This window comes from Trachypithecus francoisi, unplaced genomic scaffold (assembly GCF_009764315.1).
Source record: "Trachypithecus francoisi isolate TF-2019V2 unplaced genomic scaffold, Tfra_2.0 Lachesis_group17, whole genome shotgun sequence".
NCBI lineage: Eukaryota > Metazoa > Chordata > Mammalia > Primates > Cercopithecidae > Trachypithecus > Trachypithecus francoisi.
The window spans coordinates 32958787-32976319 of record NW_022681462.1 but is presented as its reverse complement, the minus strand read 5'-3'; the positions used below and the strand labels follow the sequence as shown (position 1 = coordinate 32976319).

General features: G+C 37.3%; 1 pseudogene; it reads left to right on the top strand.

Annotated features, from left to right (window-relative positions):
- The first annotated feature begins 6570 nt into the window (after positions 1 to 6570).
- LOC117062820 overlaps positions 6571 to 17533 on the top strand; it is a 43871-nt pseudogene continuing 32908 nt past the window's right edge.

Below are 17533 nucleotides of genomic sequence, written 5' to 3'. Positions count from 1 at the left end.
TTGTATACATTAGTATTTCTTTACATTTTACTCTATATGATGTTTAAATATCTTGCAGTTCATTAGTTTCAGAAAGAACCCTATTGTTAAAGTATAATTAAGTAGTTAAACGTATTAAGCTTGTTTGTGGGAAGCTATGGTTATAAAAATTCTGGATGGTAAATCAAAGCAATCACATCTCCTTGTGTCGAGTAATCTGCATAGCAAATATCTTAACTAAAAAAGAAATAGGGTTGAAGAGCTGGTCATGAGAACCCAAGTCTATAATGAGATGAAATATACTTCAGTTTTAAGATGCAGATTAAAAAACAAACAGCTTGTTTTCGAAAGTCAGAGAGTTATTTTCTTATAAAAACCAATTTTTAACGAAGGAAGACATTAAAACTTAGCCAACACATATCTCATGCTGTAATGCAATTTCTTTTATTGTGCTCCCATTTTAATACTTTAGTTTCTGTGTGTAATCACCATTTATTCAAATATTTATTTTCCATTAGTCTACTCGGCAGCAAATGAAGCAATTAGTGATATAGATATCATCAGTTTCTTCATTTTATAAGTAAAAATGTGAGGCTCAGAGTGCAAGGCCTAAGGTTATGGACTCAGAATTTTGCACACATAAGACTGTAGCAGATGTTTTCTTGCTATAAATCTTGACATTTTTCACAACAAAGAAGGTTGTTTGCTTGCATATTCAAATCACTATTGAGTACATATTGAATATTTTTTAAAGAGAGCATGGTGCCTGACATATAATTTGAGACAAGCTACTAGAGCTAAGAGACAGCTAGAACTAAGATATAAATATCATAAGAAAATGTGTTTTCAAGTAAACTTTAAAAATAAATATTTAATTCACTACGTAAATTTAAATATATATGGCTAGAAATAGGAAATTGATGATCAAATATAGAGATTTGGGCTAATTTCCTCACAAGTTGCTGGTACTGTGTTAAGATCAAACTGAAGATCAAATTTGTTTTTTTTTTTTTTTCCATTAGAACTTTTTCATACTCCAGATATTTTTGACTAGTGATTTTTAATTGAACTCTGACTAGTTCAATTAAACTGGCTTAGGATCTCTGAGGTGCAGTCAGACTCTAGGCTGGGGCTGCAGTTATCTGGGACTGGAGGATCAACCCTGAGCTCAGTCATAAAATTGTTGGCAGGACTTAGCTTTCCTCCACAGCTATCAGAGGATTCAGCTTCTTACCACTTGGGCCACAACAGCAACGTTATATGTTGAAGCTGTTTCCCAGATAGCAAGTGACCAGAGAGAGAGGGAACAAACATGAGAACACCTAAGACATTTATAGCCTAATCTGAGAAGTGAGGCATCTTCACGTCAGCAATATGCTATTGGTCACATAGACCAACGATGGTATAATATGGAAAGGGACATATAGGGTGAAAATTCCAGGAGGCAGGAATCATTATAGATTTGAGTAGCAGCAGGACAAAGTCAAATCCTTTAAATGAGCTCTTAGGATCTATTAATATCTTCTTTTACATTTCAGTTTTATTTTCAACACATTCCCTAAATTTTAGCAGTATGTAATTTTTCTGGAATGTCTTAATTCTAATTTAAAACATATTTTATCTATAAAATGTATTTAATACAGTATATAATAAAAAGAGCTTGTTTTAAATATAATACAATTATAAAACCTAAAAAAATACAAAGTTTGCTTAATAGCATGCAATTTCCAGACTGTGTTTGGTTTTTCTGACTTGTTTCTCCAGTCCGTAAAACTCCACATAATACATTACCTACCCTTGTGGTTATCTCTGATTTCCACCGATTAAAATGGAAAACTTTTCCTCTTCCTAGGAAATGTCAATCTGTTTATTAGTGCTCTGAATTTTATCTTCTCAGATCCTTCATCTATCTCTTGCAAAGATTAATTTTATGTATCAACTTGACTGGGTCGCTGATGCCTAGATATTTGGTTAAATAAGAGTCTGGGTGTTTGTGAGGTTTTTGCTGGATGAAATTAACACTGGAATCGGTAGACTGAGTAAACCAGATTGCCCTCTGTACTGTGGGTGGGCCTTCTCCAATCAATTGAAGACCTGAATAGAACAAAAAGGCAGAATAAGAGGGAACTCCTGCTGCCTGACTGCTTTAGCTGGACTTTGGTCTTCTCCAGGCTTCAAATTCTACCTGAAACATTGGCTCTTCTTGGATCTTGAGCCTGTTGGTTTTCAGCCTGGAACTTAAGCCGTCAAGTCTCCTAGATCACATGTGTTTGACTAGAACTGAAACATACATCAGCTTTTCTAGGTCTACATCTTGCCAACTGCAGATCTTGGGACTTCTCAGCTTCCCTAATGTGAGTCAATTCCTTGCTCTGTTGGTTCCGTTTCTCTGGGAAACCTTGACTGAAACATCTCTTTTTTTTTGCATCATCACATTCTTCTCTACTAAACCATTTCTACTGGCAAATAAGCTCTCGCATCTCTGCCTTTAACCTCAGTTTCTCCTTCTGTTTACCCTTCCACTCGTTCTTACTCCTTAGGTCTACTACTCTGCCTTTTTGTTTTTTTATTTGTAGGAGTGTGATGTGAAGGAAATGGGGTAGAAGGAAAGGAGGTAGAGATGGTACAGGAATTCAAAGCTTTAGGTGAGAAGTCCAGGTGATAACTAAGCATATCACCTATTCCTAGGAAAATTCGAAATATACAGGAAATTTTCCTTTTGCCATTTATTTATCTGTAATTTTACTAAATTGACCTGAGGCAAACATTTACTTCCCTAGCTTAAGTCTATAGATTTTCTTTTTTCCTTTTCTTAGAGAAAAGGGTACTTAGTATCTCCTGATTCTTTTCCTTTTTTTCTATATTTAAGAAAATGTCCTTTGGACAAATAGAAAAGTTTTTAAACACCAAGATTTTCTAAGCTTGATTTTAAAACTGCTCATCATAGGACCTTGATGTAGCATGCCAGCATAACCACAAAATGTATGTTGGCTCATGCACTAAGACCCCAACGACATAGGCAAGAGCAGAGAATATGTAAACACACTGACATTTGGATTCAAACAAGGTGAAAATGTTATTTCCAGATGACATATTTTGCCTTAATACAAAGATATCATTGAAAGTCATGTTCAGAGGATGACACTGTTCAGTGTAGCATACCCCATGGGTTGATGGCAGCTGTTTGACAAGTATTCAACTGTCTCTCTAAGCAGAAGTTATGTCTACTTTGTCTTTTGGAGAATGGTGTTAAAATGGCACCCATGTGTTGTGTGGGGTAGCTGATGATGCTCTTTTTGACTCTGAATATTACCTTTTCCCTCTACTTTTTATCAAGAGTAATGTTTTATAGAAGTGGTGGCAAGATGCCAGCAAATGAAAGATATAATGACTAATTTATAAGCAACCTAATAGCTTGACTTACACTTGAGTTTCATTTCTATTGGTAAATGGATATTAGGCAAAGAACTGGTTCATATCCTGATGCTTCTTCAGTGTTATCTTTATTGAGTTATCTTGCTCTTCTGGTCTGTTTTATTTACAAAACGAAACAGTACTTACCTCATCTTATTGTGAGGAATATAGACTATATGTATTTAATATATAAAATATGTATAAGTATATAGCCTAGTATAATCTCATATTTTAGTATATATTAAGTTCAGTAAAATCTAATCAATATAGTTATAATAAAATTTTAAATATCCTTATGTGTTTAATCTTTGCTCAGTAAATAATTTTAATTTCATTAATTTGACAAAACACATAAGATTTAGAATCTTAATCAATTTTAAGCGTACAGGTCAATAGTGTTAAATACATTCATATTTTTGTGGAATCATCTCCATTAATCTGCAGAACTGATTTCATCTTGCAAAAGCTGAACCTTCTATACCCATTGAACATTAACTCCTCATGCCCTCTGATATAGCTTGACTATATGACCCTGCCAAATCTCACGTTGAATTGCAATCCCCATTGTTGGAGATGTGGACTGGTGGGAGGTCATGGGTCACGGGGGTGGATCCCTCATTTCTTGATGCTGTCCTCACAACAGTGAGTGAGTTAGTTATCAGGAAACCTGTTTTTTTAAAAGTATGTAGCACCTCCCCCACCTTCTCACCATGTAAGATACTGGCTTCCTCCATTGCCTTCGGCCATTATTTTCCTTTTTATTTTCTTTCTTTTTTACTTTCTTTCCTTTCTTTCCTTTATGTATATTTTGAGATGGAGTTTCTCTCTGTTGCCCAGGCTGGAGTGCAATGGCAAAGTTTTGGCTCACTGAAACTTCTGCCTCCCGGGTTCTAGGGATTCTCCTGCCTCAGTCTCCCAAGTAGTTGGGATTACAGGCATGCGCCACTATGCCTGGCTAATTGTTTTTTGTATTTAGTAGAGATGGAGTTTCACAATGTTGGTCAGGCTAGTCTCGAACTCCTGATTCAGGTGATCCACCAGCTTCGGCCTCCCAAAGTACTGGGATTACAGGGGTAAGCCACCGTGCAGGGGCCCTTCTGCCATTATTCAAAGCTTCATGAGGCCTTGGCAGATGCCAGCACCATGCTTCCTGTACAGCAGAACCATGAGCCTTTTTCCTTTATAAAGTACCCAATATCTGGTATTTATTTATAACAATGTAAGAATGGCCCAATACACTCTCCTTCCCCAAACTCCTGCCAATCAGTAAACTTTGTCTCTATAAAGCTGACTACTCTTGGCACCTCGAGTACATGGAATTCCACAGTTTGTCTTTTAGCTAGATTAAGAAAAATGACCTCAAAGCTTGTTCATGTTACAGCATATTTCAAAACTATTTCCTTCCTTTTTAAGGCTGAAAAATATTTCACGGTATGTCCATACCACAATTTGATCATCCAGTCATCTGTTAATGAACATTTGGGTTGTTCCTACCTTTTGGCTATTGTGAATAATGACAATTTTGTGAATAATGACAATTTCAGTGAGGATTGAAACAATGGCTCCTCACTTGTGTCTGTATCTCTTCAATCAGAAGAAGCAATTAGTAATCAGAGCACAGATACCTGATGTTTGGAGGTTAGGATCCTTATTGTTCACCCTGGCTCCCGCAAACCATGTGCAAGCTGCTTCAGGAAGAGGCACACAGCTTCCTACCATGGCTAGGATTGGGGATGAATAGACACTACCCAATCAAACACTGAAACTCACCAAAATAAACAATTTACTCTGCAAGCCATCCCTTGGAAGTTAGTAAGACGTGCACTTCATATTTTCTTCATATTTATTCAATTCAGAACTTCAAAACAGTGACATCAAACAGATTCTGCCAGTACAGTTGCTGTCTAGGTGGGGAAACATATTTCTGGAGCTTTCCACTCTGCGGTCTTCCCAGAGTCATTTTCTCAGTAACTATTTTGGGAAAAATAAATTTAATAAAAATAAACAACTTGCATTTTTTTCTTCACATTTATTTAATTCATTCATTCATGGATTAAAGGTGTGCCATTTGTTAGGCCTCCAGGACTCTGAGGCAAATAAGTAATACAGCCTTCTAGTTTCCAGAAGTTTTAAGTCTAATAAGAGAGAAAGATAAGCAAACAACTGTAACACTGTGTGAATAGAACTTTAATTGAATACTGCAAAGGTTCAGGCCACATGCCTTCCTCTTGGGTGTGAGGGGTAGATGTTGGAGAGCAGAAAATATTTCACTTAATGCACTATCTCCTACATATAAGTAATTGGTAAAACAAGGATACCCCTTCTTCTGCCTTTCCACTTGGGCTGATTTGCCATCTCCAAGATCCTGTAAAGGAAGCAAACACGTATTAAATGTGGGAAACTGGGTAAATCATTAGTTTTTACTCAAAACATTCTGTTTAATCTCTTGACCTGTCTTTTTCGATAGTCCACTGACTTAAGATATATCTTTTCTGTTTAATTCTAGTCTTCCTTTCTCATGCTCATGAATTTATTCATCAATTTATTAATTCTATAAACATTTGTTGAGCACCTAGTATGCTCCAAGCACAATGCTAGACATTTTGCTACTATCTGGCAATAGAACAGCAATAAAGACAACTTGAAAATATTGTCTGTACTATGCAGCTTGTAGTCTAGTGAGAAATATAGACATTAAATAAGTAAATCCAAGATGAATGCCATGTTTCACTTTCTGTCTCTGACACAAATCAGACACATGGCAAATTAAATGATTTATAGGTTCTGTGTTCTAATGGACTCAAAAAATAGGACAAGTATGATTCTCTTTAAAAATTCCATTGAATGCTGCTAATTTTGTACCACCAGCCCATAAATACATTATTTTTATTTTTATCCAATTTCTACATCTTGCCTGAGGTGGCACCTTGTCAACTGAGAAAGGCCTTTGCAGCTCAGTTTGCTGTATTCTTTATTTTTCCACAAAGGATGGGCATGTAATCTGTTCCAAGACTCAGTGGCTCCTATTCTTGTTATCCTGGATCAAATCTCATTTTATACAAGGCCCAGGAATCAGGCCTTCACTGGAGGCAGCTTTGGAGAGCTTCTGATATCTCTGTTTCACAATGTTCCACATATGCTCAGTTTTTGTCCACTTACCAGGGACAGAAGCAGAACATGGTGCGACATCATGAACGGCATTATTTAGCAATGAGCGAGGAGGATACCCCTAGAGAAGTATGTAATTTTAAATTGGAAAAAAAAAAATCAAGATCCATGGGTGTGAAGAAAACAGCAGCAGCAGATGTTGTAAAACACAGGTAAGAAAGAAAGGTGACAGCTGAGAATGAATTCATTTTCCTCCAAAGCCTTATGTACTTACTCAATCATGCCAGATGGAGAAGCAATCTCTAAGACATGAGGTCCTGTTGGTCTCACTGCCCTTATCACAAGAGAACTAGTTAAAAATGCTTTCCCAAGGCAGTATAATGATAAAAATAAATGCAATGTTTCATTTATTAATCAAGATTAGATTTATCTCACTCATTTGAGACAGCAAGCTGTGATGGAAAATAGCAGACTTTGGGTTGAATCCTAATTATTTTAATTGCTACCTGAATGACCTTGATGGAATTTTTCTTTCTGAGACTTGGTATCCTCACTTACAAAAGAGTAAGAGCTCACATTGATTGAGGCCTTACCTTGAGCTGGACATTATGCTAAACAAATTGTTTTATTGTCCCATTTAATTCTTTTAGAAAAATATTTGCCCTATGTACTCTTTGCTGGTTTTAAAAAGAAAATAAAATAGAAGATAATTTAAGGAGTTTAATTAACTTGCAAAAGTCAGCAACCAAATGTAGAAGTTAGGGGATTGAGTGATCCAGGAAGATGTGCCTGAGTTCAAATCCCAGATTCATCATATTAGATTGAACATCTTTTTAAACCTCCTTGTACCACAATTTCTTCATAGATAAAAGCAGGTATTGAAAATAGCTGCATTATATAATGTCTATGGAAGTAGATGTGATAGTATAAGCTTTTTTTTTAGTTTCATTCCTAGAATATAATTGTTCAATATGTTAATAGTTTTAGTAGTTTATTATTGTTATTATTTTTATATTGAATCAATCAGTGTCTAAGAAATATCTAAATTTAAATCTAGGTCTGTTGCCCTTGAAAGCCCACACCATACTCACCTACACTGGTGAGTGTTCCTGTTGAGGGTTAAGTGCTAGAGTAATTAGTGGAAATCTTGGCAGTTATTAGGTGCTAAATATTTTGATTCCTCCTAGACTCTCTTCATTTTCCCTTCTAGCTGACAAGAGAATAAAATCTTGGATTTGATGAGGGCTGCACATCTCTCTTTTAAGTTTTTTGATAAATTTATCCAATTTCCATTGTGTTCTTCAGGTGTCTGAGTTCTGTTTTGTTTTCCAAACCATTTCCTGGATTTTTTATCCCTATTCTACCTTGTAAATATTGATGATATTCCGGTTTACATACTTGGTAAAATTCTCTTCTTTTTGTTTTCTCATACCAATTATATATTAATTGCTCTGTCAAATACACAATAAATATGAACTGAGTAAGATATTTTATTCAAAAGGATTATTGAAAATGGTTGGGGGAAGGGACTATTGTCGTAGAAAAATGAGGGCTATTACAGTAGGGAGAACATTAAAACCAGAAAATATGAGTTTATCAAAAGTTAGACAGATGGGTTTTGTTTTTGTTTTTTTAATGAGAAAGAGTAAACAAAGATCAAAAGAACCAAGTGTGGAAGTGAGATAAACAGTGTCATGATTCAGCAGATAAGGGAGTGCTTTCTTGAGGCCAGCCTATTGGGAGTGACTTTTGAAGATGGGATGTATGTTGTCATAGACTAAGGTTACTCAAAGATAAAGGACTTGGAGGAAATAGAATCTTAAGCAGAGGTTAGTTACCAAACATTTTGTTTAGACTGATCAGTGGGGACAAAGAATTTACTAATTCTTTATCTGACAAAGGATGGGAATTTGGAACAACCTTGTCTGATCTTGTCATAGGTAAATAAGGAAGCATGTTTGAGTCCCATCCAAGTCACTTAGTAAGGGTGGTTCTTGTCAGTAAGCCATTTCCAAAAACATAAAAAGTGAAAAGATTTTTTGACCTTCTGTTTTTCAGGATCACAGAGCTCAGGTCAATTTCAACTATGTCTAATTTAAAACATGATTTCCACATATGCCTAAGTATGTCAGAAAGACATGTTAAAAACTTAAGGCAAATTTAATAGAGTTTAATTGAGTAAAGAATGATTCATAAATCAGCCTCCACAACCAGGATAGATGCAGAGCAACTCCGGGGCTGCTACGTGATCAGAAAACATTTATGGACAGAAAAAGGAGTGTGATGTATGACGTAGAGAAAATGGAAATGGGGTACAAAAGCAGCCAGACTGGTTACAGTTCAGTGGCTGCCTTTTGAACATGGTTTGGACAGTTGGCTGCCTGTGATTTGACCACTCTGTGATTAGCACAAGGGTAGGTTATAGTCTGTTTATATATCCAGTTGTTAGAGTACATTATGTATGGAGAGAACTGTTGGCCAAACTTAAAATATGTAAGAGGGCAGCTTTAGGGTAAACTTTATTTAATAGACATCACAACCCTGGAATGACATAAACAGTTCTATTCAACATTTCCAAAATTAAAATCATCTTTACTGCTAAAATTTATATTATTTTTGGATTTTTTTTTCTTTTCTTAGTGGCACCTAGTTACCTAACATAAAAATGTGAAAATGAAAAGGAAAGAAAAAGGAGAACGGCTTTAGCTAATCCATTCTCTCCTGGGTGTCTCATACAGTCAACCTTCCGTAACTACAGGTTCTGTATCCATGGGTTCTACATTAACAAATTCAACTGCAGATTTAAAGTGTCCATGGGGAAACAAACATAAATCCAATATAATTAAAAATAATACAAATAAAATATAATAGAGTATAACAACTATTTACATAACATTTACATGATATTAGGTATTATAAACACAGTAATCTAAAAATCATTTCAAATATACAGGAGGATATACAGGGTTCATATGCAAACACTATACAAACCTATAAAAGGGAATTGAGTGTTTGCAGATTTGGAAATGGGGTTCAGCTTCCTGGAACCAATCCTCCAGGCATATTGAAGGAAGACTGTATTTAACATATGAATTATTATAGATGAACAAGAAGGAGATAGGCAAGTAAAAACACACTTTTAAATTGAGCAAGAAGTATGTGGAAACAAATGACTAGAGTATTATAATAGTAGGAAGCTCAGTAATAAACAGACTTTTTCTAGAAATATATATTGAGCTGGGCATTTTGTAATTTTTATAAAACCTTTTTTCTTACTGAAAATACAATATATTCTTATCAAATATATTTCATAAAAAGCATATATACACATAGAGATGTGTAATAAAACAAGATCACTTTACATATGTATTTTGTAACTGCCATTCTTCTAGTTAAGAATGTGTAATGCCTATTTTCCAGTGACATGTAAAATTATTTAGTGGTATCATTTTGAGGTTTCGTGCTTTGTTAAAATACAGCCAGAGGGGGGCGGAGCAAGATGGCTGAATAGGAACACCTCCAGTCTCCAGCTCCCAGTGCAAGCAACACAGAAGAGGGGTGATTTCTGCATTTTCAACTGAGGTACCGGGTTCATCTCACTAGGGAGTGCCGGACAATCAGTGCTGGTCAGCTGCTGCAGCCCGACAAGCAAGAGCTGAAGCAGAGCGAGGCATCGCCTCACCTGGGAAGTGCAAGGAGGAAGGGAATCCCTTTTCCTAGCCAGGGGAACTGAGACACACAACACCTGGAAAATTGGGTAACTCCCACCCGAATACTATGCTTTACCAAGGGTCTTAGCAAACAGCACACCAGGAGATTATATCCCACACCTGGCCGGGAGGGTCCCACGCCTGCGGAGCCTCCCTCATTGCTAGCACAGCAGTCTGAGATCTAACTGCAAGGCAGCAGGAGGCTGAGGGAGGGGCACCCACCATTGCTGAGGCTTAAGTAGGTAAATAAAGCCACTGGGGAGCTCGAACTGGGTGGAGCCCACAGCAGCTCAAGGAGGCCTGCCTGTCTCTGTAGACTCCACCTCTGGGGAGAGGGCACAGCTAAACAAAAAAACAAAAAAAGCAGCAGAAACCTCTGCAGTTGCAAACGACCCTGTCTGACACCTTTGAAGAGAGCAGTGGATCTCCCAACATGGAGGTTGAGATGTGAGAACGGACAGACTGCCTGCTCAAGTGGGTCCCTGAGCCCTGAGTAGCCTAATTGGGAGACATCCCTCACTAGGGGCAGACCGACACCCCACACCTCACACGGCGAGGTACACCGCTGAGACGAAGCTTCCAAAGCAATAATCAGACAGGTACACTCACTGTTCAGCAATATTCTATCTTCTGCAGCCTCTGCTGCTGATACCCAGGCAAACAGGGTCTGGAGTGGACCTCAAGCAATCTCCAACAGATCTACAGCTGAGGGTCCTGACTGTTAGAAGGAAAACTGACAAACAGGAAGGACACCCACACCAAAACCCCATCAGTACGTCACCATCATCAAAGACCAAAGGCAGATAAAACCACAAAGATGGGGAAAAAGCAGTGCAGAAAAGCTGGAAATTCAAAAAATAAGAGCGCATCTCCCCCTCCAAAGGAACGCAGCTCATCACCTGCAATGGATCAAAGCAGGACAGAGAATGACTTTGATGAGTTGAGACAAGAAGTCTTCAGTCCATCAAACTTCTCAGAGTTAAAGGAGGAATTACGTACCCAGCGCAAAGAAACTAAAAGTCTTGAAAAAAGAATGGAAGAATGGATAACTAGAATAATCAATGCAGAGAAGGCCATAAACGAACTGACAGAGACAAAAACCATGACACAAGAAATATGTGACAAATGCACAAGCTTCAGTAACCCACTCAATCAACTGGAAGAAAGAGTATCAGTGATTGAGGGTCAAATGAGTGAAATGAAGCAAGAAGAGAAGTCTAAAGAAAAAAAGGAAAAAGAAATGAACAAAGCCTTCAAGAACTATGGGATTATGTGAAAAGACCAAATCTACATCTGATTGGCGTGCCTGAAAGTGAGGAGGAACACGTAACCAAGTTGGAAAACACTCTTCAGGATATCATCCAGGAGAACTTCCCCAACCTAGTAAGGCAGGCCAACATTCAAACTCAGGAAATACAGAGAATGCCACAAAGATACTCCTCGAGAAGAGCAACTCCAAGACACATAATTGTCAGATTCACCAAAGTTGAAATGAAGGAAAAACTGTTAAGGGCAGCCAGAGAGAAAGGTCGGGTTACCCACAAAGGGAAGCCCATCAGACGAACAGCAGATCTCTCGGCAGAAACTCTACAAGCCAGAAGAGAGTGGGGGTCAATATTCAACATTCTTAAAGAAAAGAATTTTAAACCCAGAATTTCATATCCAGCCAAACTAAGTTTCATAAGTGAAGGAGAAATAAAATCCTTTACAGATAAGCAAATGCTTAGAGATTTTGTCACAATCAGGCCTGCCTTACAAGAGACCCTGAAGGAAGCACTAAACATGGAAAGGAACAACCGGTACCAGCCATTGCAAAAACATGCCAAAATGTAAAGACCTTCGATGCTAGGAAGAAACTGCATCAACTAACAAGCAAAATAACCAGTTATTATCATAATGACGGGATCACGTTCACACAGAACAATATGAACCTTAAATGTAAATCGACTAAATGGTCCAATTAAAAGATACAGACTGGCAAATTGTATAAAGAGTCAAGACCTATCAGTTTGCTGTATTCAGGAGACCCATCTCACATGCAGAGACACACATAGGCTCAAAATAAAGGGATGGAGGAAGATCTACCAAGCAAATGGAAAACAAAACAAAAAAAAAAGCAGGGGTTGCAATCCTAGTCTCTGATAAAACAGACTTTAAACCATCAAAGATCAAAAGAGACAAAGAAGGCCATTATATAATGGTAAAGGGATCAATTCAACAGGAAGAGCTAACTATCCTAAATATATATGCGCACAATACAGGAGCAACCAGATTCATAAAGCAAGTCCTTAGAGACTTACAAAGAGACTTAGACTCCCATACAATAATAATGGGAGACTTCAACACCCCACTGTCAACATTAGACAGATCAACGAGACAGAAAGTTAACAAGGATATCCAGGAATTGAACTCAACTCTGCACCAAGCGGAACTAATAGACATCCACAGAACTCTCCACCCCAAGTCAACAGAATATACATTCTTCTCAGGATCACATAACACTTATTCCAAAATTGACCACATAATTGGAAGTGAAGCACTCCTCAGCAAATGTAGAAGAACAGAAATTATGACAAACTGTCTCTCAGACAACAGTGCCATCAAACTAGAACTCAGGACTAAGAAACTCAATCAAAACTGCTCAACTACATGGAAACTGAACAACCTGTCCTGAATGACTACTGGGTACATAACGAAATGAAGGCTGAAATCAAGATGTTCTTTGAAACCAATGAGAACAAAGATACAACATACCAGAATCTCTGGAACACGTTTAAAGCAGTGTGTAGAGGGAAATTTATAGCACTAAATGCCCACAAGAGAAAGCAGGAAAGATCTAAAATGGACACTCTAACATCACAATTAAAAGAACTAGAGAGGCAAGAGCAAACACATTCAAAAGCTAGCAGAGGGCAAGAAATAACTAAGATCAGAGCAGAACTGAAGGAGATAGAGACACAAAAACCCTCCAAAAAATCAATGAATCCAGGAGGTGGTTTTTTGAAAAGATCAACAAAATTTATAGACCACTAGCAAGACTAATAAAGAAGAAAAGAGAGAAGAATCAAATAGATGCAATAAAAAATGATAAAGGGGATATCACCACTGACCCCACAGAAATACAAACTACCATCAGAGACTACTATAAATGCCTCTACGCAAATAAACTAGAAAATCTAGAAGAAATGGATAATTTCCTGGACACTTACACTCTCCCAAGACTAAACCAGGAAGAAGTTGAATCCCTGAATAGACCAATAGCAGGCTCTGAAATTGAGGCAATAATTAATAGCCTACCAACCAAAAAAAGTCCAGGACCAGGTGAATTCACAGTTGAATTCTACCAGAGGTAGAAGGAGGAGCTGGGACCATTCCTTCTGAAACTATTCCAATCAATAGAAAAAGAGGGAATACTACCTAACTCATTTTATGAGGCCAACATCATCCTGATACCAAAGCCTGGCAGAGACACAACAAAAAAAGAGAATTTTAGACCAATATCCCTGATGAACAGCGATGCAAAAATCCTCAATAAAATACTGGCAAACCAAATCCAGCAGCATATCAAAAAGCTTATCCACCATGATCAAATGGGCTTCATCCCTGGGATGCAAGGCTGGTTCAACATATGAAAATCAACAAATGTAATCCAGCATATAAACAGAACCAGAGACAAAAACCACATGATTATCTCAATAGATGCAGAAAAGGCCTTTGACAAAATTCAACAGCCCTTCATGCTAAAAACGCTCAATAAATTCGGTATTGATGGAACATATCTCAAAATAATAAGAGCTATTTATGACAAACCCACTGCCAATATCATACTGAGTGGGCAAAAACTGGAAGCATTCCCTTTGAAAACTGGCACAAAACAGGCATGCCCTCTCTCACCACTCCTATTCAACATAGTGTTGGAAGTTCTGGCTAGGGCAATCAGCCAAGAGAAAGAAATCAAGGGGATTCAGTTAGGAAAAGAAGAAGTCAAATTCTCCCTGTTTTCCATTGTCTCAGACCAAAATCTCCTTAAGCTGATAGGCAATTTCAGCAAAGTCTCAGGATACAAAATTAATGTGCAAAAATCACAAGCATTCTTATACACCAGTAACAGACAAACAGAGAGCCAAATCATGAATGAACTTCCATTCACAATGGCTTCAAAGAGAATAAAATACCTAGGAATCCAACTTACAAGGGATGTAAAGGACCTCTTCAAGGAGAACTACAAACCACTGCTCAGTGAAATCAAAGAGGACACAAACAAATGGAAGAACATACCATGCTCATGGATAGGAAGAATCAATATTGTGAAAATGGCCATACTGCCCAAGGTAATTTATAGATTCAATGCCATCCCCATCAAACTACCAATGAGTTTCTTCACAGAATTGGAAAAAACTGCTTTAAAGTTCATATGGAACCAAAAAAGAGCCCGCATTGCCAAGACTATCCTAAGTCAAAAGAACAAACCTGGAGGCATCATGCTACCTGACCTCAAACTATACTACAAGGCTACAGTAACCAAAACAGCATGGTACTGGTACCAAAACAGAGATATAGACCAATGGAACAGAACAGAGTCCTCAGCAATAATACCACACATTTACAGCCATCTGATCTTTGACAAACCTGAGAAAAACAAGAAATGGGGAAAGGATTCCCTATTTTAATAAATGGACTGGATTAAGAAAATGTGACACGTATTTGCCATGGAATACTATGCAGCCATAAAAAAGGATGAGTTTTTGTCCTTTGTAGGGACATGTATGCATCTGGAAACCATCATTCTCAGCAAACTATCGCAAGAACAGAAAACCAAACACCGCATGTTCTCACTCATAGGTGGGAACTGAACAATGAGATCACTTGGACTCGGGAAGGGGAACATCACACACCAGGGCCTATTATGGGGTGGGGGGAGGGGTGAGGGATTGCATTAGGAGTTATACCTGATGTAAATGACGAGTTGATGGATGCTGACGAGTTGATGGGTGCATCACAGCAACATGGCACAAGTATACATATGTAACAAACCTGCACGTTATGCACATGTACCCTAGAACTTAAAGTAGAATAATAAAAATAAAATAAAATAAAAATACAGCCAACTAATCAGTATTCTTTTTCATTGGATGTCAGTGTCATTTCCAGTTGTTTTATGTAAATATTTGTATAAATATATATTTTTTCTGGAGGATAAATTCTTAGAATCAAAAGAAATAATCACTTTACCAATAGTTAGTAAAGTCAAATTGTCTTATTGGAAACGACTATCACCTTGCATTGTTCAGGGAAAAGATGAAATTGTCTGTTTCCTTTCACAGTCATCTATAAGTATTGTACTTACAAATATATAATTAATTGGGTGGGTAATTTACATTTATTTGCCTTGCAAGTTTGAGCCTTTTCTCATCTGTATTGACCATCTGTATTTCAATGTCATGACTTGATCCACATTCTCACGTAAATGTACCTTATATAGGTGGTTACGTATATAATTTCCTATAAAGTCAAATTTTAAATCCTAATTCAAGACTCTTGCCCTAGCTAGGACTTCCAGTGCTATGTTGAATAGGAGTAGTGAAAGTGAGCATCCTTGTCTTGTTTCAGTTCTTGAGGGAAATGCTTTCAGCTTTTTCTCATTCAGTATGATATTGGCTGTGAGTATGTTATATATGGGTTTCACTACTTTGAGGTATGTTCCCTCTGAGTAATTTGTTAACAGCTTTTATAAAGGGATGCTGAATTTCATCAAGTGCTTTTTCTGCATCTATTGAAATGATCTGTGTTTTTTAAAAAATTCTATTTATATTGTGCATCACATTTATTGATTTGTATATGTTGAAACATCCTTGCATCCATGGAATAAAACCCATTTGTGGCATATTCTTTCTGATGTGCTGTTGGATTTCTTTTCCTGTATTCTGTTGAGGATATTAACCTATAGTTTGCTTTTTGTTGTTGCTTTCTTGCCTAATTAGAGTAATATCAGCTTCACAGAATGAGTTCGGGATGAATCTTCTCCTCATTATTTTTGAACAGCTTCAGTAGGATTGGTATCAGTTTGTCTTTTTACATCGTTAAAATGCAGCTATGAATCTGCCTTAAACCTGGGCTGTTTTTCTGGGCATGGAGGGGCAAGTTTTTTATTGCTGATTAAATTTTATGACTAATTATTGGTTTGTTCCTGACTTCTCTTTCTTCCTGGTTTTCTCTTGGGAGGTTGTATGTTTCCAGGAATTTATCCATTTCCTCTAGGTTTGCTAGTTTTTGTCCATAGAGAAGCACATAGAAAGATCTGATCTTTTGTGTTACTGTGGTATCAGTTGTAATGTCATCATTATCATTTCTGAATGTGCTTATTTGAATTTTCTGTTTACCTTTTCATATTGTGTTCTGAGAATTATTTATACATTCTGGACACAAGTTCTTCAATATTTAATATGCAAGTACTTTCTCAAGTCTGTGTCTTTTTTCATTTTCTTAGTGTTTTTTGCAGAATAAAGGTTATTTTAATTAATTTATTTATTTTGAGATAGAGTCTTGCTCTGTCACCCAGGCTGGAGTGCAGTGGCGTGATCTTGGCTCGCTGCAACCTCCACCTCGTGGGTTCAATTGATTCTCCTGCCTCAGCCTCCTGAGTAGCTGGGATTACAGGCGCCCACCACCACACACACCTAACTTTTGCATTTTTAGTAGAGATGGGGTTTCACCTTGTTGGACAGGCTGGTTTGGAGTTCCTGCCTCGTGATCTACCCGCCCTGGCCTCCCAAAATGCTGGGATTACAAGCATCAGCCATAGCACCTGACTTTTTTATTTATTTATTTTAAATGAAGAAATTGAGGCAGCAATAAATAGCCTACCAATTTTAAAAAGCCCAGGACTAGACTGACTTTTTTTAGTTGACAGCTATTCTTCTTTCTACCTCTACCAGAGGTGCAAAGAAGAGCTGGCACTATTTCTACTGAAACTATTCCAAAAATTTAAAAGCAGAGACTCCTCCATAACTCATTTTATGAGACCAGCATTAGCCTGACATCAAAACCTGGCAGATATACAACACTAAAGATGAAAACTTCAGGCCATTATCCCTGATGAACATCAATGCAAAAATCTTCAATAAAATACTGGCAACTTGAATCCAGCAGCACATCAAAAAGTTTATCCACCACAATGAAGTTGGCTGTATCCCCAAAATGCATGAAGGTTTAACATATACAGATCAATCAATGTAATTCATCACATAAACAGAAAACTAAAGACAAAAACCAAATGATTATCTCAATAGATGCAGAAAAGGCCTTCAATAAAATTCAACATC